Genomic DNA, 21,612 nt, shown 5'->3' on the forward strand with positions numbered 1-21,612 from the left:
GGTTGTTTTATAAATTATTCTTCCCTTTCCTTATCTTCCTTATATAGCAACAGATAATTGTGTGCTATTTATGTCAGACTTGTTTGTAAGGCAATCAAAGAACATTTCATGGAATTTGTAGTGACACTGCATATCTCAAGACCACATGTACCTAGGCTGTGTCTGTGACCAAAAAAGACCTAGGTTATGAACCTAGAAAGACCATGGTAGGAGGTCTGGAACTAGATACCCTTTAAGGTCCCTTCCAACTCAAACCATTCTATGATTCATTATTATTTCCTGCAGGACTTTGTAGATTATGTTTTTGTGTCTCAATGTATCAATATTCACACAACTTTACTATCTTCCTGCCTATGGTTAGTCTTTCCCTATGGTCATACTTACACATTTGCTGAAAACCATTCCTCTTCTGTTAGTATTTCCAGCTACATTTTCCTCACTGTTCTTCAAATATTAAAAGAATAGAAAATTTAACTGGTTGTTTTAACTGAAGCATTATCACCCCAAAACTGCAAATCAAAATACATAAACTTGAGTGTGAAAATAATTTTATCTTCAAACTTCAACTCTAAAATTTAGATTAGTAGTAATAGTTTTGTACCTCAACAAGCAATGCCAATACAATATGCTCAAAATCTAAGTAATTTACTAACACTATGCTTATTAAAGTCAGTTTGATGTACTTCCTTCTAACAATAAAATGCCATTGTTAAAATTGTATTATTTCTCACGATGAGTAAGACCTTATTCCATAACTACTATACTGTAGAATAAATACAAGTCAGGGACTATTTCAGGATCTGTGTTGTATTATAGTTAATAGAAAGGACAAATCTTCAGTAAACAGTGGTGACTTAACTTTATGAATGCAAATTTATACCACAAGGATATACCCCAGAAAAACCAGACAGTTCTTAGTATACTTTCTTTTTCTATGGATAATTTTCATAGGGCACATTTTTACAAAATTAGTTGCAGTTGATACATTCTAACAAAAACCTTACTGCTACTACTGTACCACATAAAACCTCACCCTCATTGTAACTGTCTTAGAGGTTCCAAAGCTCCTCTGCTTCCTAATCCTTGTCTGTAACATCACCCTCATGCTCAGTAAATTAATCTGGCAAAGAAGGTGCTTTTTTAATAGGCTCAGAATTATGCAAAGTCCTGCTTATACAGTAGTTAAAAACTTAGGCACCATAAATTACATTCTCAGCCACACCTCCAATCATTTTCTATTAAGTTGCTGTTATTACAGTTATTGAAAATTACTGTAAGTATTATAAAAGGGTTCAAAATCTAAAGTTCTGAACTTCACTACTGATGTTTTGTCATGTACTTGGCATTCCTTTTCTTGCAATCCAAAGGATTCTGATTATCTAAAGAACATGTTGTATAGATAATAAAATATTTAGGTATCTCCCCCTCAGAAAACATTAAGTTTTATTTCCTATTTCTGCTATAACAAAAGATGATTTGTGAAACTCTCCAGATACTATTTAGGTGTCTTTTTTTTCTTTAACTACTTATATTAATATTATTACAAAGCACTCTTCCATCAGCATTTCTCTTTATCTGCAAACAAAATCTGAAAACTTCTGACATACTATTTATGAATGCATCTTGTTTTCATTCAGATTCTCTTTTTAAATTACCATTCCTATAATGAATAAGTACCATAAGTCATATTTTTACAGGAATGTTTATCTCTGACCATAATTACTATTCCATTTATGTAGGAGGCAAAGTACTTTGATCCTATGAGGGCACATGTGTAATAAAAAAACTTAATATGCTGTCACTGAATTGTTAAGTTTCTTATCTGGTTTACTGGAAGCCTTAAAATAGCATCTCCATCCAGTGTTAGAAATAAATACATTCTTGAATATAAATAATCACGCTTAAGGCAATATTTTAGGCAAATGTAAGCATACATAAGATAAAAATGGATCCATATTGAACCAAAAATTAGGCAAGTCCAGTGCAGAAAGGAACAGGAAACTTAGGTTAACAAAAGGAACAAAGAAAAAAAGGAAGCCAACAGAGAGGAGAAGAGATCTTCAGTAGGTATAAAAAACGCCAATATTATCATAGGGAGGAAGAAAATATTTTCAATTTCAAAGTCAGACTTTACCTGTACACAGCTTTTAAATCTGTCCCACTTTTTTTTTTACAAATGAGCCATGTAGGACTCAATTTTTAAAATAAAGACTAATGCTACATTTTGTCACATTTTAATCTCTTTAATATGGATTTTATGTTCTTCACATTTGATTTTACATTTCTACAAGCATCTTTAAGTTACAAGTACATTAGGAAACCAGCACATTTTATATGAAGGCCAAACAGTACTTCTTGACTATTCAAAACCATTTTCAAAAAAATCACAAGTGACACATTCTTCTTCTTCTATGTCTTCACTACAGTAACTGCCTCTCACAGGAAATACTGGTATCAGCATCAAAGGAAAAGTTCAGCAATCTTCCTCATCAGAAGCTAGGACAATACTCTCATGGAAGGCAGGATGGTCAGAGAGGAGAGGTAGCAAGTGAAAAGCTTCGGAAGAGATGGCAGCTAAACAGTCAGGAAAAAGAAAAAAAAAACACACAAAAAAAGAAAAACAACAAACAGGGAAAGATAAGATAAGATAGCAAGATTGAAAAGGACAGGAAAAAACAAAATACACAGGAAACAGCAACAGTAACAATTGTAGTTATTCATTTTAGAAACAATACCAGAAGAAAACTGGCAGAAAAGGTAAGGAACAAGGCAGCAATTCTTAAAAGAGTCCTACAGAAAAGACTTAGTATGGTGTTAAAGTTATTCCTCTCTTAGGGTGAAGGCCACTCACTTAAGTTTCAGTTTGAGCAAGTCAGTTCAAAGCAGGATTTCTGTGAAGTCAGTAGACTGAAACGAGCACCTCCAGAGGGCGATTCGTTCCATTCTAAGGTTTGAATCTTACACTCTGATTCACATATTTGAAATGGAATTTATTTTGGGAAGTTCACTAGGTATCTGTGAACGTAGCAGCATTTCTTTAAACAGAATACTTCTGGATAACAAGGTTTGGATTAAAATAATGTGAGAAACAGTGTGTGTTCAACTCTACTCTGAACAAAGAAAATTTACCAATGACCTTCATCTGTACACTACATGTAGTAGGGTTTGTGATGCACAGGATTTTTTAACTTAACATTACTTCTGTTGACTACACTGACCACAAAATCATGGCTGACACAAACAAGAGAAAGTTTGCTCTTCTATTAGGACCAATTAGGCACTACTGAGGCTGTAAGTTTATCTGCTGTAAATAAAAATCAAAGCTTGACATCACTGGGAGTCTGTATTCCCAACACTAAGACCTGATTCAGGAAATACCACATTTAGTGACACTGTTACTATATACAGTAAATAGTATGTTGTGAAAACATGCTGAAAACCTATGTTATGGTCATGGATATTTACATTATAACAGCTATTTTAATTGAACTATAATTAAATACAAGAGTCATGTCTGAAGGCCTGGTTTAAAGCTGGTAGACAGCCCAGCTTTGTGCAAGAAGCTTCAGTGTGGAGCAGGTCTGTGAGGACAACCTCTTCCTGCCACCTTCACACCAACCTGACAGCCCAGATGCAAACCCAAGGCTGCTCTTACAGAACTGCAGTGAGAAGGCATAAAGAACCAGAGAAGAGGATGGGAAAGGGAGCTTTCCTCCTGGGCACTGATGTGGGGGCTGGAACATACACCAAAAGGACAGCTCACAGTCTGCACTTTCTTGTTAGAACAGAAAATCTAAGAGACCTAATCCTGTGCAATTCATACCTTATTGGAGACCTACACATACAATGCTCTTCCATTAATCACTATGTCAGAATACAAACATTGTGGTACTGCCTATTGCATGAGGACAAGGGAGAGTTTTTTATGCACTTATAAAGACATCTCTAAAATATATTGGCCCATTTGAAATGTGGTTTTGAACTGCAGAATATCTATTGTCTAATCAATCTTAGAGTTGTGGCATAAAATAGTGTAACACTAAGGCAAAACTACCTAACAGTAATAACTAATTATAACATACAGCATGAAGCCTGTCATAAATGCAGCTGTATCTGCATTTGATTTCATTTTTCTTTTAGAATGAACATAAAGAGTGCAGCTAATCAGATTTTCAGTATTTGTATCTTCACTGGGTGCCCTTAAAAACTGCTGCCCTGTGACACAGACACTGCTCAGGAAAGAAGCCCTAACACAGAATAATCTGTAGCATCATTCTTATGCAGATCTATCTCTATCAGCAGAAATTAATACACTACCTTCCAAAAAGTAGGTGCTATCACTCCAAAAGTTGCTGTGAATTGGCACCAGAAGGCCACTCCTTGCTCCACCCATTTTCACTCTTCAGTCCCCAGTCAGCAATGGGGCAGTTTTAGAGGAGAGGCTCCTCTGCTGTACATTGGCTCAGAGCTCAGCTACACTGAAGGGTTGCTGAGGTGGACAGCTAAAATATTTTATGTATACCATCAACTGAATATAAAAAAAATGGGAGATCCCTATCTCTGTATTTAAAAATAAACAAGCTTTTAGCATGGTATTTCGTGAAGACCTGGTAGAATCACTATATAAATATTAGTTAATTGCTCGCTTTCAAAAGTGCATAATTTCCCTAAACATTTACACTGCTATAATACCAGATATACTCATGGGAATCATGCTGTAATAAATGATCAAGTTACTGAATTAATTTTTTGTCAATTTCCTAATTTATTTTATTTTATTACAGCTTATGGATGAGATCCACATACTGATGTCTAACCTGCAATGAAACCAAATGTAAGTAATCCATTGTTCTACAGCTAAATTTGGTTATGAATTCATTGACTTTGCTTAGTCCTGTTGAATAACTAATAATTAGCATTTTCAATTTTCAGTTTTGGTGTTATTACAACTGGGTCTCAAGCACAAATCTTGCCAGTTTTAAGTGTGACTGCATGCCTGCATGTTCCCCACTCCAAATGCTAATGACTAGAATTAACATGACAAATATATATTTAAATTATTTTTTGATGTCTAATAGGGTTTGTTTTGGTTTTTTTTTTTTTGTAAGCTAACTTAGGAAGACAGAACATTGGGGTAGTTGTCATTTTCAAGTAAGATAATGCATGTTGTGATTCTTGTTGGCTCTGAAAGTCAATTTAAAGCCTTCTTAGAAGCAACTGTGCTGAAGCAAAAATGAACAGAGTGAAGTACAGCTCAGCAGAGCAGTTTGTCAGAAAGCTGAAGTTTCAATCTGTTTTCTATGCAAGCATAAAGCATATTGTGTCTGAGCACTAAATACAAAATATAAGTATAAATACTTACCTGATTCCTCCCTTTCTACCCTATTATTTCTCCTTTGCTCATTGTATTGTTTACCATCTTTCCTTTTCTTCTGTAAAGGAAAATAATTTCCTTATCTCAGTTTTTCAGTATCTTTATTTCACATTTGCTTTTTCCTACTCACCTGCACAGCTTTTGAAATGCCAACATTTAGAAGGGCTATGTGTCCAATCTTGTGGGGTGAAATAGCAAGTCCTGAAAGCTTTTAGTATGGCTCAGGAGCAGTAACTAAGTTTAAGCCTTTGTGTTCTCTCATTTCCAACAAAGATAAAAGATCACTATAAAGTTTATCAATGAAAATCTATTCAGATAAGTGTAATCTTAGAAGGAGGTCACCATTCTGTGAAGAGCTCTGCTCATACAGTGAAACATAACAATTTTTACTGATTTAGAACTGTATTACTATCTTTGATACCTTATTTTTATGCTTAGCTGTTAGGAGAAGCACATGTCCACTTCTCCCCCTCAGTAGCCATTTTAAATAATGTACTGAATGCTTCAATAAATGAAGTAATTCGTATCTTTAATTACTTTATAACAAGCTTACTAGAAGACATTTAGAAGGAGATAAAAATAGCTACTTAATAGTAGTAGATTGCACACTGAAAAAAGAAAGTAAATATCTTTTCTCCTGTTGCAGTTAAAAAATGTTTATTACCTGTATCCATGACATGTATTTTAGATGCCAGCTCTTCTAAACCCTAAATCCATCTTCACAAGATTTTTTTTCAAGTAACTTAATAGCCATTATGTAAAAAATAGCCAAATGTTGTTTCACATTTGGAATAGACATTTGGTGTTTCACTGACATGACAACAGAAAGTTAGCTCAAGTGTAAGTTACTTTGTAGAGGATACTGCCAAGTCTTCAAGGTGCTACCTCTCACCAGTCATCAACTCCTGCAGTCTTTAGATGAAATGAGGTATGACAAGCAACAAGAGTAGAGGCAATTTTTAGCGACCAACACTGACTAACTAAAAGAGTTATCCCTATACCCACTATAAAAATTTGCCCAAGAAAAAAACACCAGAATAGCTTTCCATTAAAATGTATCCTCTAACAAACAAACAGAAAATATACTTTATTTTATTAATGCTCTGGTGATCTTGCACCTAACTTACTTGTATTGTCAGGTGCCAAAATTATTATTAATTAATTACTGAATTGAAAGACTTATAAATTACTGACTTTGAAACTTCTACAGAAATCAGGTTTCTGGCTTGGTAACTTTAGTCATAGGCATAAGTATGCCACAATATATTAAGAAAGAAAACTTAAATAGAAGCTTAAGGCTTATGAAAAGATTTGTGCCAAAATAACCCGTTATTTAAAGAAAAAAACAACAAACTTTCATTTAGGGAGATGCCCTAAGACACTGGCTTTCCGTGTTTCTGCAAACTCTTAAGCCTTTGTGAACGACTTTTAAGAGATCTTCTACATCATAATTAAGAAAAGCAACCATCCTATCAGTAAGTTTCAACTTACTACCAGTAGTTTGATTCATTTAGTTTTAGTGAGGTCATAGTTCACAGAAAAATGCAAGTCAAAGGGACCAGACTATAGAATTCTGAGAATTTTTCTGATTATCTAAAAAATTGTAATTCATCATGGAGAAATATATCATCATATTCTAATAAGTACTACATAGAGGGGGGGAAAAGAAGAACTCATCTGTAACCAGTAGATTTCAAATAATGGGACATGTCCCACTTGGAGAAGATGCAAACTTCATGTTGAAAAGGAAAGGCATTATTCTTTTGCACTGTGCAGTTCCACAGCATCTCATCTGAGTCCATTTTTACTCAGCACTGTTGAGGCCACACCTCAAATACTGTGTTCAGTTTTGGGCCTCTCACAATAAGAAGGAGATTGAGGTGCCAGAGCATGTCCAAGAAGGCAATGAAGGTGGTACAGAGTCTAGAGAACAAGTCCACAGGGAAAAGTCTAGAACTGGAACTGTTTAGCCTGGAGATTAACCGGGGTTGTTTAGCCTGTTCAGAAAATGAGGCTGAGGGAAGACCTTATTACTGAAAGGAGGTTGTAGCAAGGTGGAGGTCAGTCTCTTCTCCCAAGTGACAAGTGATAGGACAACAGAAAATGGTCTCAAGTTGGCCCAGGGGAGGGTTAGGCTTCTATTGTAAGGAGACTTCCAATTGACCCAATACATTTATCCAACTGTGATCTCTCCAGCTCTTACAGAACCCCTGTTCTGATCCCTGTTACAAATTCTTTATTCACATACACTCATCTCCAGTCCTACCCATACACCCCATCACTGCTCTGTACCCATATGCCTTACCTAGACTCATCAGTCCATTTCACCTCTCACTCATAGATGACACTTGGAAAAAATCTTTTTCCACAATACAGAAGTCACTCTCTCCTCTCTTAAATCTTCCTTTCTGATACAAGGCAAAACAATTCACCTCAATCCTATATTGAGATGACAGCTTAAGCCTGAACAAAGACAATTTCATAATCACATAACTTAGCAAAAGGCATTTAGCAAGATAATAAAAAAATACAAGTAAACCCCCTCATTTTCCATCTATGTATACAAATACAAGAAGTATGTAACAAAAAAAGATTACAAAAAAAGATTGCTTACCACCCAACTTTTTTTAGTTCCTTTTATAACACTATGGTCAATGATGTTTGTTTCCAGTATTTTGAAGTACACTACAGTAATTCTGTATTAGACAACTGGTTTCTTAGGGATAAACATATTTATACCCTTTGAATAAGTCTTACAATTTGGCATTTCTAAAATTTGACACAACCAGAATTCTTAACATAAAGATGGACAGTATCTTGGAAAAGCCATCTCTACAAATTACTTCTGGATGTGCTTGCATGGTCACCTATGTCAAAGGCAACCAGATGTATTAATAATATAAATACTTTATGACTGAAAAATAGGGGGGAAAAAGTAGTAAGAGGCTTGCTGTAAGGACTGCGAAGATTTTTACAATGTAAAATTACTACACAAGGAGCTGACATAAATTAAAAGAAGCTGGTCAAACAGAATTGGGATTTTGTTACAGGTAGTAAACAGATATTGTAATAAGACAAGCTATTACTTGTAAGGGAAGTTTATATCTGTTAATAATGACAGAACAGAGAATTTTAAAATCATTTTTCTGGCAATAAAAAACCAGGTATTAATTCAAAGATGGAGATATACTTTCATCTGGTGGACCTGACAAGTTTAAATCTTTGTCTGATGGGGACCCAAGACTTGAAAAATTATACTTACTTCTCAAAAACCCCAATCTCCTAGATATGACTATATATGAAAAGTAGGGGTAGCAAAGACTTTTAGTCATACTCATGGACAACACTATGATTAAGAACCCCTCCACTGTTACTGGGGAGGACACAAGGGTTAGTGCTACCAGAGTTCTTTTCCTGGCTCCTTCCTGGCAACCTCTTGCTGCTGCTTCTGCTGGAGGAGAAACATGTAACCTTCTAAAGCTGAGAAAGTGGGGAGTGCTCTTTACCTTTTCATGCACTCCAGAACAGTGGTTCCCATATTTTTGGAACAACAGATCATTATCAACCCCCTAACGTTTTTTTAAATCCACCACACACCCATCTGATCAAACTTTTAATTGGAACCACTATTTAAAACACTGTTAAGTGTGGTTTAGCCAAACAGCTGTTCAACTTACCATAGCCTTGTAGTCCACCTGGGGCTTGTGGACCACAGCTTGCAAACCATTCCAGCTGTTTCAAAGGTACAATGATGACTTCTTTTCCACCCCTCCCTCCAGACCTTCTGGTTGCTGTGTGAAATATTTCTGCTTCTTTATCTCATTGCCCCTGGGATTAATTTTAGGGCCTGCTACTGTTTTAGTGCTCTGAAGCAGCAGCAAACTGGCAGTCTCCATCACCCACAGGTTTGTAAACAGAATGATTTAAACTGATCTAAAACTGGTCATCCATAATATTGCTGCTGCTAGATAAAGGAATAAAAAATATCTGTAGACTTAGTAAAATGGGACCAGTTTACATTCTATTAATGTTTGAAAAATTATCATCAATCAGTGAGGACTATAAATTTTTATTTACAGAAGTTACAAGTCTGCACAGGTTGGATTTTGGCCACAGATGGATCAGAACAAGTTTTCAAGACCAGTAAACACTTGAGTTTTGTGCACTCGAAAAGATGTATCAACAAAACTATAGCAGATAAAAGGGGTGCTAAGCTGCTTCTTGCCATCTTGAAGATCATGTAAATTAAACAAAACATAAGAAAAGGCACCTTGTTTTCTATTATGAGAAACAGGAAGCTATAGTCCCTTATTAAACACTTCCATGTGTTTATGGCTTGAGATATTTTTCTTACATTACCAACATCCTTCCAAACTAAGGAATTCTGATCCATTTACTGTCCCTGCAGAAGAGCTACACCATGCCTTTACTCAGCCTTTTCTGTATCATACACCATCCTCATCGATGCTTAAAATTGCCCAGCATGCCAATGCCACTCCTCTGTTTTAAATACAATTTTGCCACTTATTGCTAACCTCAACTCCATCCGGAATGATATTGGGAAATCAGCAGGAGCTACTAAAAATCCATGGAAAGACCAGTAAGATGGTTGGAAAGTCCTGGCTTCTCACATCAGCAAGATACTACATATCATTTTAAGGGTGCTAGCCCACCCCTGCGACAGGGAGGAACTCCGGGATCAAAACCTGTTCTTTAAGCTCATGGGGACTATGAAACTCTGAGAAATAGGGAAGAATCTTCTCTTCAACTTGGAGCCCTTGCTGTGGTTAGAAAGAACAGCTACATCTCCCTGCCTTCCTGAGCAGCAGGACTGGTCACAGCCTGCTGAGCTCACAGTTTATGTGGTGAAGGCTGCTGTAATCCAACAGCCACGGCCTCTCTCTGCTGATAGATACAGCTGAACAGCAGGGTCAACAGTATCTGGCTTCTCTGACAGCCACAGCTCCTGGATCACCACAGGTCCTGCTGTGAAATCCTTCTGCAACTCTTCAGGGTCAACATCAGGTCTGACTCCAGCTGCATATTTTCCTTTTACCATCTGCAGCCTTTATCACTGCACTTTTTCAGACCATTTAGGAACAGGTGGACCAGCAAAGAAGCCAGTACAAATCTTTGTGAGGACACATTGTTAAAACTGCCTCGAGTTGCTATACTGTTCCTTATCTTGTAACCCTTTATTAATCCATAAAGAATTTTAAGTAACTCAATACTTCTTTTTGTTAACAGTCTTTGGTTATGGAGCTTTTTTTAAAACTTTTGGGTCACCCTGTCCTGTGTATCTGTTAACTCCTTCAAGTAACTAGCAAAGCTCCGAGACAAAACTACCTTGTACAAAAACCAAGATGAAGGTTTCCTATTACACCTATCCATGTTCCTATTAATTATATTCTTTATCACCATTCACTAGCATTTTGTCTGTCATGGTAGTCAGACTTACTAGTTCATTAGTCCACAATCATCCCAAGAGCCCTTTTTAAAACTAAACCTTTTTAAAACACATTTGTTACTTTCAATTCCTCTGTTATCAAGGCTCATTTAAGTGATAGATTATACAATGCAGCTCATGGCTCCCCAGTGCAATTTCTGAATTTCTCTAGGACTGCTGAATGAAAAACATGCTATCTGGAAATCTGGTAATGTTTATTCAGTCAATTTGTTAAAAATCTTTTCTTGAAATTTCAGATCTGAAATATTCCCTAACAAGAGCAATTTTTATGTGAGCAAGTCAAGCAAGTCTCTGATCTCCCCGTAATAAACCTCTCTAATGCTTTGGCATTGTTCATTTGTCTTTCTGCAATGATTTTGAAACCGACCTCTCTACCAGCAAAACTTGCATTTGAAGAAAAAAAAAAAAAAAAAAGGGGTTGGCTTTTAGGATTTTAGCCTGTTGCATTTCAAAATCTTTTTGTTCTGCCTTGTAATAGCTTTACATTTAGCTTGCCAGAATTGTGCTCTTTTCTGCTTTCCTTTCTCTGGTGGATTTCATTTTTTTAAAAACTTTTTATTTATTTGTAGTAATTCCCTTTTCTGATCAGTTGTATTGGACAATTCTTATTGAAGAATTTATTTAAACCATATCTTAATTTATATACAATTCTTTTTTAAACAATCCTGGACTTTTAATTTTTTTTTCTCCTCAGCTAATATAAGAAACTTAATATGAGATATCACTATTGAATGGCTCTTCTATAGCCACTTCTTGTGTACTAATCCAAACTAAATCAAGGGCTGTCCCCCCTCTTCCTGATTCTCTAGCTGGGTTGCTCAAAAAGTAGTTCTTGATGATACCTAAAAATGCAGCCTCTGCATGACAACCTAACATCAAGCTTATCCAGTCTATATATAGATGAGAACTCTTGCTATCATCAAGCTTCCAGGTTGCACAACCTCTTGAGTCTCCATCAGTGTTTCACAGTCACTGCCTGCATCCCATCAACCAGCCCAGAGCTCTTACTAGACTTATTTTACTCAGCTATAGAAACATCAGTAATTATCCCTTGTGGTTAATTCTGATAAAATTAGACTACATCTTCTTTGGTATATACAGTGCCAGTTGTCTGCACAGTCCAACCTACCATGTCTGTCTCAGCTAGGCACTGAATATTCTATCATCTCTGTAAAACTTATACAATGACATTTTAGTCACCCTTTAAAAGAAAGGAAAGGGATACATGCAGACCCATGTCCAGAAAGAAGGTGACATAACTGGGGAATTCCTGATGGAATTCATGCTTACCACTTCTCTGAAGGATCATTACCTTCAATGCACAATGGAAACAAAACACAACAAGATAGCAATGTACCAAGATACCAAACCAAACTAGTCTAGGTCCCTTCTCAACAGAGAACAGGTGGCATTTGAAAAAAAGAACTGACCAACAGTATGGTTGGAGAAACTGCTCGTGGTTATTCAAGATTTCTGTACCAAGAGATGCTACATCAGGAGGGAAATGCACAAAGGATGAAGGATGATATGGAAGTATAAAAAGTCATTTCACCTTTTGCACACACTGCAGAACTTTGTGATATAAAGAGACTGGATGTGGCACTTGGTGCCATGGTCTGGTAACCGCAGTGGTAGTGGATTAAGGGTTGGACTTGATGATCTCAGAGGTCCTTTCCAACCCAGATGATTCTGTGATTCTGTGATATTTGCATTTACTTCCTTCTGTGAGAAGGGAGAGTCTGTTCTTACTGCTGTGGAGAAGATAGGGATGCTTCCAGGACTCAATGCCAGTAGCTATCGACTTGGATTTGACAGTGAGGAAGCCTCTGGGGTTAGCATTTTATCTGTTGGCTGCAACTCACTTCTTTCCCTTTTGTGAGGCCTCTAGTTGGAGCACCTTCTTTCTGCATTAAATATGATGTGTCATTAGGCACAGCAGAATCCAACAGCTACACTGCAGCATCCAGGGGGTATTCATTGTAATTTATTTGCATTACCACAAATCTTGGGAGGCCTCACCCTGGACCATTTCTCATCTTCCCAGGCCATGAATAAATACACAACAGAAAGTACATGAAGCTTGAAGTCTACATGAAGAGAAATCATGGCAGAGTACAAAGACAATGACACAGTACTCCTGTGATAAGCACTGGCATTCGTATAGCAGCAATATAACTGCTGTCTAGCTGGACTGTTTTAAGATCTTCAGTATTTAAAACATTAAGAAGATACTTAATGCAAATAGTAAAGAGTTCTGCTTATGAAGAAGTCAACAAATACATCAGAGGCAGCTAAGGAAAAAAAGCCAGTGTGTTCTGAAAATTTAACAGCCAATGATGGAAGCTGGCATCATATATTGATCAAAACCTCTTAATAGTGAAGGAGAGGTATCAGGGCAGAAGTAGTCTTGATGGGCCTTGAAAGTAAAGACAGATAACTTATCTTCACTGCTTGAAACTGAAGGAGGTAATCGAAAATACAAAAGGAGTAAGTTTAGAAACTGATATTCACAGTAGAGTAGCACTTTGACTAGACAACAAACATGGCAAGTCTGCATTTGTCAAGGCAAGTATTCTCTAATAAAGACACAGGCCATAGAAAACCTGTATGAAAAAATCATCTGGTAGAGAAGATAGACCATCCTTAGAGGGCTGAAAAAAAGATTCCCAAAACTCAGATTTAGCCTAGATTTGATGACTTAAAAATAACAGCAGCATGTGTCATTCACAGAGGATGCAGAAAGCTTTTGTAAGGGGCTCAACCTAGATATGAGAAAAGCTACTAATTAAAGATCAATAGTTGTAACTGGAAATAAAAAACTGAGGGTACTACTGAAGGAAATATTAATGCATTAGATAAGCTTAGCAGTGGAAAAAACAAGAGGAAGTGTGTGAAAAATACAAATCATTGTTTTTCCTACAAATACTGTGAAATGAGAAAATTCTTTCATGTCACATTTATTACTAACTTATCACAGCTATCTATGTTATGACATTTTGACTTTAAAGGGTTGAAGAAAAACAGTGTTGGTGACATTATAGCATGAGGGGTGCCTCATTTGACAAACAAAAACAGGCAACATCCTGCTTGAAGACAGGACAGTCATAATACTAGCCAAGCACAAACAGCAGCAGAGAAAAAGATCTCACAGCTTAAACTGACACCAACTAATATGCTGAGTGTTCAGGCACTTTCCTTTGCTCTTCCTTTTTAGTGCACAGAACCAGGGCTACCACCCCAGTATGCCACTGAAGGAAACACTCTCTTGTTGCTGCAGTTTGGTATTTCCAGCTCTTGAAGTACTCCCAAGCCCACACAATGTCTAGCTGTGCAGCAGATGCCCACTCCCTACATTCTACATCAACTCCTTCCCTTTGGTATCTTGCTTTCTTGCTGTTCCCATACTTTCAGTCATTTATGGCATCACTGCGTGGGTTAAAGAAACAAGTTCAGGTGCTCAACAATGGAGGTTAGCAGCAGGGAGTAGTGGAAAGATGACTACAGCAAGAGAAAATTCAGAGTTCCTTTTCTTCCAAAATAATATTTGTAGCAGCAGTACCAAGGCGGAACAGAGCTGTGTTCCAACATTATCTCCCGCAAAGAACTGGAAAGCTGCCACCACAGGAAGGAGCAGCAGTCACACCTAGGTGATCTGTCTCTCAGTGGTGATGAGTGAAAAAATTGGATACATATGCAGCACACAGGGGATTCCTCATATCCCACTCACTAGCATGTTACTTTCCTCCCTTTTCTCCTCTAGAATAGAAAGTAGATCTGTTCTGAGGCACTTCTTTTGATCTGTTTAGGGGTAGGGTGGGCAAAGCTACAGAGCAGTGGGGTTTTTCTGCTATCACCTCATTTCCTTCTCTTTTTTTTACCCAACATAGTGCAAGTAAGAATAAATATGGCTAACAGGATTAAAAGGTGAAAACAGTAAACAACTAGGTGTAAACATTTTAAAACCAAAATACACTAGTCAAAGACTTTTCATGTAAAGTGAGACATGCAATGTTCTCAAATCTCTATTTCACTTCATTCTGAAGTCTCAAGTTCATTTCATACTACAAAAATCCTCAAAAGAATCATTGTGAAGTTTTTAAAATAGAACTTTGAAAATTCCCATCCTGTAAAGAACACAGTGACATAGTGTTTTGAGCTCTGTTGAAGATCAGGCATTTTGAAATCATTAAGTTCTGTGTTTGAACAAGAAACTATGGCTTCTGCTTAGCACTAATCATAGTTTAGAATACACAAACCCAGTCCTCTTGATTAATTGTAACTGTTGTCTCTAATCCCTAATTTATACAGATAATTTGCAACTAGTCACTGAGTCTTCTTCATAGCTCATATATTCCCCTCCAACAGAAAAAAAAATTACAGAAAAAGTTTCTGAAAGTTTTAAACTTATACCTATCATATATTGAGTGCAATAAGAAATACCACTAGCTATGCCTTTAGCTCTCCTTTAGTTCTCCTTCAGCATATTTTTGCCATCTATTTTCTGTTTGTTTGGGGTTTTTTTGGGTTCTTTGTTTGTTTGGGAGTTTTTTTAATTATTATTTTATCTGTTTTCTTTTATGTTGGAACTCTAGTCTGCTCTTGATCTGAGTTTATGCTTTCTTCCTTGGTCTTGCTCGTTCTTCAGATTACCTTAATTTCATGCTGCTCTTAATCCAAGAAAAAAAAAAAAATCCCTCCTTTTTACTCACCAGTTATTATCTGTGTCCCTGCTCCATGAGAAAGGATCTCTAATTGTCCTTACATACAAATCTTCTAGACATTTACAGTCCCTTAGTAATTATTCACAAATTCAGTAACATTTCAATTCTTCCTTTTTTCAGATACTAAGACCCCCATTAAAATCATTCTTGTATTTGAATACCAGAAAGGAAATCCAGTATCATGAAAAGGGCATGGAGTTTTTAATACCTCTTTTGTTATACAGGGAGAACACCTACATGTTGCTTTTGCTCATTTGGATATAAAAATAGGAGTCATAGCAATGACTGTGCCCATAGCTGCAAGACAAGAACTTCCTCCTTAATCCAGGCATAGATATTTATAGTTATTTTGGGTTAATCTGCTGACAGATGATATAGGCAATTATTATTGATTAAGCACAAAGTACCTAGGGGCATTAAAATACGTAGTTTCTGCCTAAGAATATAGTTAAGCAGTAAGTGTGATCAAATTCACTCATAATGCCAGCTCAGTTTAGTTTAATTTAACCAAGTTACACTGACACAAGTATAAGTGTATATTTATTAACATTTCAATGTTCAACTCAGCAAGACAATTAGATTAGTAAATCTGTTTGCAGTATCTACACAAACATTGGTGGCATAAACAGTTTTTATAGATCAATAAATTTCAAAAAGTTTATGGGTAAAAACACAGAGGAAATCAGAGACACCTCATTTGGAAAATGAATCAAATTAAAACTCCCTACCAAATAGCAGTACAGAAGGACAGGTTCACATGGTGAATTACTCAAGAATAATTAAATCTTTAGTGGCTATATTGTATATATTTTCTGAAATGAACTTAATTTAATTGACATATCAAACCTCTTGATTCACCTTTTTATCACTATTAGTTTGTCAACATCAGTAAGACTAACTATTGAAAAATTCAATCATTTCAATGTACTTACAGCTGAATTTTCTCATCATGTGACCAACTATCCACAAAGTCTCAGTGCCATTAAGAAGTTTTGAGGAATATATTATTTGGTACTGCCAAGAAAACATAATTAAAAGAACGCATGTAAATGATAATAATTATCTAATTAGAAATGTTTTATGATTATTTCATGTCTAAAGTACATTTGGGGGAAAAGCAGGACTTACATTATCCCAAAAGGTAGGTTCCAGCACAATCAATGATACAGACAGAATTCACAGTAAGGAGTCACAGTAGGGTCCTGATCTTGCAACTGATCTTTCACAGAAAGAACCCTGCACTATTGCAGAATCTCCTTAATTTCAATAGGGCCCTACCCACACATAATCAATTACAGAGTCCGCCTATGTGGGAGTAACAACAGCGAAAACAGGACCTGTTCCTCCACACACCTGCAAAAATATCAGGATAAAAAAATAAAATTAGTAACATGCAGCAAAAACCTACTGCTAGCCTATTTTATTACAGCACTTAGCACATAATAAAGGTGTTCCATACATCTTTAAGTTGCGTATTATTTATATGAATTTTTAGCTCCTTCTTTAACGAATGTTGGCTTAAAATTGCTTATGGGTTTTACACACAGTGACAGCACATTATGGGAGTCTTTACTGAAATGTATTTGAAATATAAATGTTTATTATTTTCTAAAACTTAATCATCCTAGTTGCTTTGGTCTGTGATGCAAGTTACTTTTTAGTGCTTAAGCCTTCTTGAAATCTATCCTGCAAAGTCCATTTTGGGGACACATCATAAGTCTGTGATTTTAGTGAGGTCTGGTCTTCATGATCATGAAAGTATCTGACCACATACAGCAGCACCTGAGACAAAGGTCTTTGAAAATATGTGATAAAAAGTAGGTTAGTAATAGTCATTTTTCAACTAAAAAGAGTCACATTTTTTTAAACAATAGATCGTTATGAAAATCAACTATAATTTTTTATTTGCTGAGTTTAAGGTCTTAGTGAACACTACTTAAAATACAGGAACTATGCTGTTCACAAAAAACTCTCATTATTTGATCTTATTGATCTTATTAAAAACCTATGTCACCTATGTTGACCTTTAAAAGGAAAATACTGTAAGTTACAAGAGGTTTATGTATTATAAGCCATTTAAATGCAATTGGTTCCATGAAATAAAATTTAAGTGCTTACACTTAGCAAGAGTACTGGTGATAAAGGCTCCAAAACCAACCACTAGATCCTAGAAGCATGAAGAAGACATTGGCTCGTTCCTTTAGTACAGATAGCATTAGGGAAACATGGATATTTTTCTAATAAAAAGCTGGGATTAAATTAAAGGATTTAATAATCTAACAGAAGGACCAAAAGTTCCATATAAATGGAATGCAGTGGTTTGGTTTGGTTTTGAGGAACAACAGACATGAAAATAAGCAGAAAATCATAGAATCATTGAATGGAGAAGAGTTTGGAGAAAATCAGTTTCAGTTTTTCATTTCTTGCTGCTGGGGTAATGGTTTTCAATTGGGCAGAAGAATAAACAAAAAAAATTTAAAATACAGGTTTCAGACTTCATTACAAATTTCAAGGCAGTTGTCTTACACCATTGAATTGGGAGTGTTTCCTCTTGTGTTACTGCTTTTAAATTTTACATCTCACATGCATGACTCTTAGGCTGCTGTTTTTCTGACAAATTAAAATGTTTCTGAAGAACAGTGCTACAGTGCTAAATTCTGTTTAAAATACGTTGTATCTTGACCCTTCTCTAAGATTATGCATAAAGTCTAAAAATATCAGACATCTGCCAAGTTTATGCTGCCTACCTAAGCCTGCAAAGTGAGAACCAGTACCTCTGGCAAGTGTAGCCTGCCCATTTCTCACTGACTGAGAAGGATGGACACACCATGCCTTTCAGGACAGTCATGGTGCCCATAATCATGCAGCAACAGATTTAGCATTTTCCAAATTGCAGTGCAATGGGTAACCTGATGCAGCCATATCCTGATACTCTTTTCTGTCCCTGTGTCTAGCTGCACAGCTTTCTTCATGAAGGAAGTTAAGTGGAATAAAATGTATTTTTCCTGTACTGCTCCAAGAGTGTAGGTTGCAGGATGGGTCAGGGACACATAGCTGCACTCTAAATTAGTCAGTTTCTGGGGAGAGATGAAAGTGTTACAGTTTTGGCAGCCTAAGGAACAGGTCAGAGCTGGCATCCAAAAAGTCAAAGAAATTAATTACTGAAGCTGCCCCAACAGTTCCCTTCTCTAAGGTGGAAAGGAAGAACATGTCTCTAATCCAAGTATAGAAACTACCATAAAATTGAATGATTCACAGGTGGTTTGGGAGACTAAAAGTCTCTGGCAAAACCAATGACTAGATGAAGTAATAAAGTTTAGTTACCTATCACATGCTTGCATGTGCCACCAACACACTTATGAAGTAATCCTAGGCTGACACTACCCTTGCCAGTTTCCCATTTTCTTCTAAACAGATTTCTCTAAATTTCTACAGAAAATGCCAGCTTCTGACTTCCATAAGAACAAGAGACAGCTCTCATGGTGGCTAAGTCTGAGTTGTGCCTGAACTGACAGGCAGACAAGCCAGCCACAGTGACTGGCAAGTCAACAGGTTGAGAAGAACAGCAAATTTCTGAGTCCATGCTGCAGTTTCTTCTATCCCAGGGCTACTTTCTCTACTCCCAGCTGCAAGTTTCACTCAAATTGTAGAAACTTTTCTTTGTGACCCCTGTCTATAACAAATATAGCTAAAATTAAGCCATAGATTCAAAAGTTATTAGGAGACAACAGAATCCTATATATCATGCTTTGTTCAGAAACTGGGCATCAAAACACTAACATAATCACTGTAAAAATAACTAATGAATTTTATGTTACTTACTATTTTCATTCAGGAGTTACACCACAAACTCAGCTATACCAGAACATAGACTTTATGTGGTGATAGCATAAATGAATCCAGAGAATGCAGAGACTGCTTCAATACAACTTGCTTTGTTTTGCCACTGTGAACAGGGCCTAAATATGTCACTTCATAACAGTGAAAATTTAGCAGAAAAAAAATTTTAAATATAATTTTTCAACTTACCAAGACTGTAGCTGACTGCCCTTTATGGAGATCCCTGCTTCTCTTCCAATTCCATGCTCCTAAGGCTTAAGAGAAATTCAGGGATACATAGCTCAATAAAAGAACAGTGACACTAAGTACAATGAATCTACTCAGTATACCTGAACTTTTCTTTTGGGGGAGGTTGAGGTTTTGTTTTGGTTTTAAATAAACATAGTGATTTTTAAAGAATCACCTTAAAATCCTCATCCTACTACCTGGATCCATATCCTGATATCCAAATTTAGGGAATAATTTTTGATAACATGCAAGTCCCAGGTCCCTTTTCTACAAATTTCATCCACAGTGTTCTGTTTACCCTTTTTATTCATCTAGCACTAAATTCTGATTTGTGTTTCACAGTTTAAATCATAGGGTTTAATTTGTAGTTGGATTTCAGCAACTGATGAAAGAAGGAAAGAAACTAAAAAAGTACAATGACCTCTCCAAATCTCCAGGGGAAAAAAAAAAAAAAAAGACAAAGAATAATCTTTCTTTGTGGAAAATTTAATAGAAAACTGGACATTAGAGGAAAGGCTAGCAAGAAACAATGGGTATAAGAAGAATCAGGGAAGTCAAAATTATTTAACCAAAAAGAGGGTGGAATAAAAGAAACAGAAGTATCTTCTTAGCAGAGCAGTAAGAACATGCTTTTCAAAACTGTTTGACATTGGCCTGTCTCTTCTTCTGTTGAAGAATTACATCAATTCCAAAAATGCTTTAGGAAAACCTTTAAGCCACTCAACTTGAGCCATTTAACACAGAGTTATCTAAACTCTGCTCAGCTAAACAACTAAAGAAGTGCTTAAATTTTAAATTAAATTTAAATAATCTTGTAATCATTCACTATTTTGTCAGTATCAAGCACACACCCAAATCTGAGCCTGAACTCCTTACCCTGCTAACATGCAGACTCACACTTTGGCACTGGTCTGGATCCAGATTATTGGTTATCAGATAGGCAAAGTTAAGTATAAGACACAAGGGACCAACATGGATTCAAACTCTTCTCTCAAAAACCATACTCATGCAAGTACTGTGACTCAAGTACAAGATTAATTGTTTGATGAAGCAGAATGTAAGTAATTAAGTGCTTAGATTTAATTCAATAATCAGCTCTCAAAAAGAAAACGACAGAAAAAGTGATGCAGAAAGAAAAAAAGAAACAGATTGTTGAATCTGTATTAAAATAAATGACCTCTGGATTATCTCTCGATGCACTCTGCCTGAAAACTACTTCTTTATGGCTTAAGTATTAAATCTTATTTTTAATACACAAAATGGCAAACAACCCTGACAAAGGTTAAATTAGTTCAGTGATTGATAACAGTACTAAAACAATTCTTAACACAGGGTGTAGTTGTTACCAGTACAAAGGGCTCACCATCTCTCCTGCCTTTTTAAACACACTTACAGTTCCAAAACCAGTTTGGCAAATAGCTGGGAGAGGGTTAATAGCCCATATTCCAATCTCTATGGTAACAACGATAGAGATAGGAGAAAATGTGGCAATCATAACTAGTAGGGTTCTGTCCCTTGTATTTCTTACTTTTCTAAATACTGTTACTGAAGGAAAACAGAAATTGAGTTACTTTTGAGATACCAAAAAAGGTCTGGGACATCTCTCAGCATTCTATGAACTGATCATTGCAATCTCCCTCCTGGGACTATGAATCATTCTGTGCACCATTATTTTAAGCTGACACCTATCTAAATGACCAGGAAGCCAGTAACAGCACTCAGCAACAATGTTACACTCACAAAAGCCTGCTACCAATATTCCATCTTTTATATCTAGCTGAAAAAAAGGAAATTTTCTGGTTTTAAGATGTATGCTTACTAAATCCATACACATAAGAAACATCATTTAATGAAGGTAGGGTGGTAGAGTAAGATTAAAGATCTGATTAGAGCAATGAGTTAGAGACAGAATTAGTTCCTCTATAGATTCAGTCATTTTGTCATGAAATGGTTAAATGAAATAATGTTTTATTCTTCTCAAG

At 36.1% G+C, this 21,612-nt stretch overlaps 1 long non-coding RNA gene across 15 annotated transcripts in view; it reads right to left on the reverse strand.

The window, feature by feature from the left end:
- LOC139793830 (uncharacterized) overlaps positions 1-21,612 on the reverse strand; it is an 87,413-nt gene that overhangs the window by 58,472 nt on the left and 7,329 nt on the right. For 11 of the 15 annotated variants that reach the window (XR_011724827.1, XR_011724825.1, XR_011724823.1 and 8 more), the window contains exons 4-6: positions 19,592-19,656; positions 16,691-16,915; positions 16,495-16,576 (exon numbers count right to left, since the gene is read on the reverse strand). This is a non-coding gene — a long non-coding RNA (uncharacterized lncRNA). Of the gene's footprint in view, positions 1-2,222; positions 2,575-5,362; positions 5,433-16,494; positions 16,577-16,690; positions 16,916-19,591; positions 19,657-21,612 lie in introns of those variants that run through there. The other 4 variants (XR_011724835.1, XR_011724820.1, XR_011724834.1 and 1 more) reach the window with 2 other exon arrangements.

This window comes from Heliangelus exortis, chromosome 1 (genome assembly GCF_036169615.1).
Source record: "Heliangelus exortis chromosome 1, bHelExo1.hap1, whole genome shotgun sequence".
NCBI lineage: Eukaryota > Metazoa > Chordata > Aves > Apodiformes > Trochilidae > Heliangelus > Heliangelus exortis.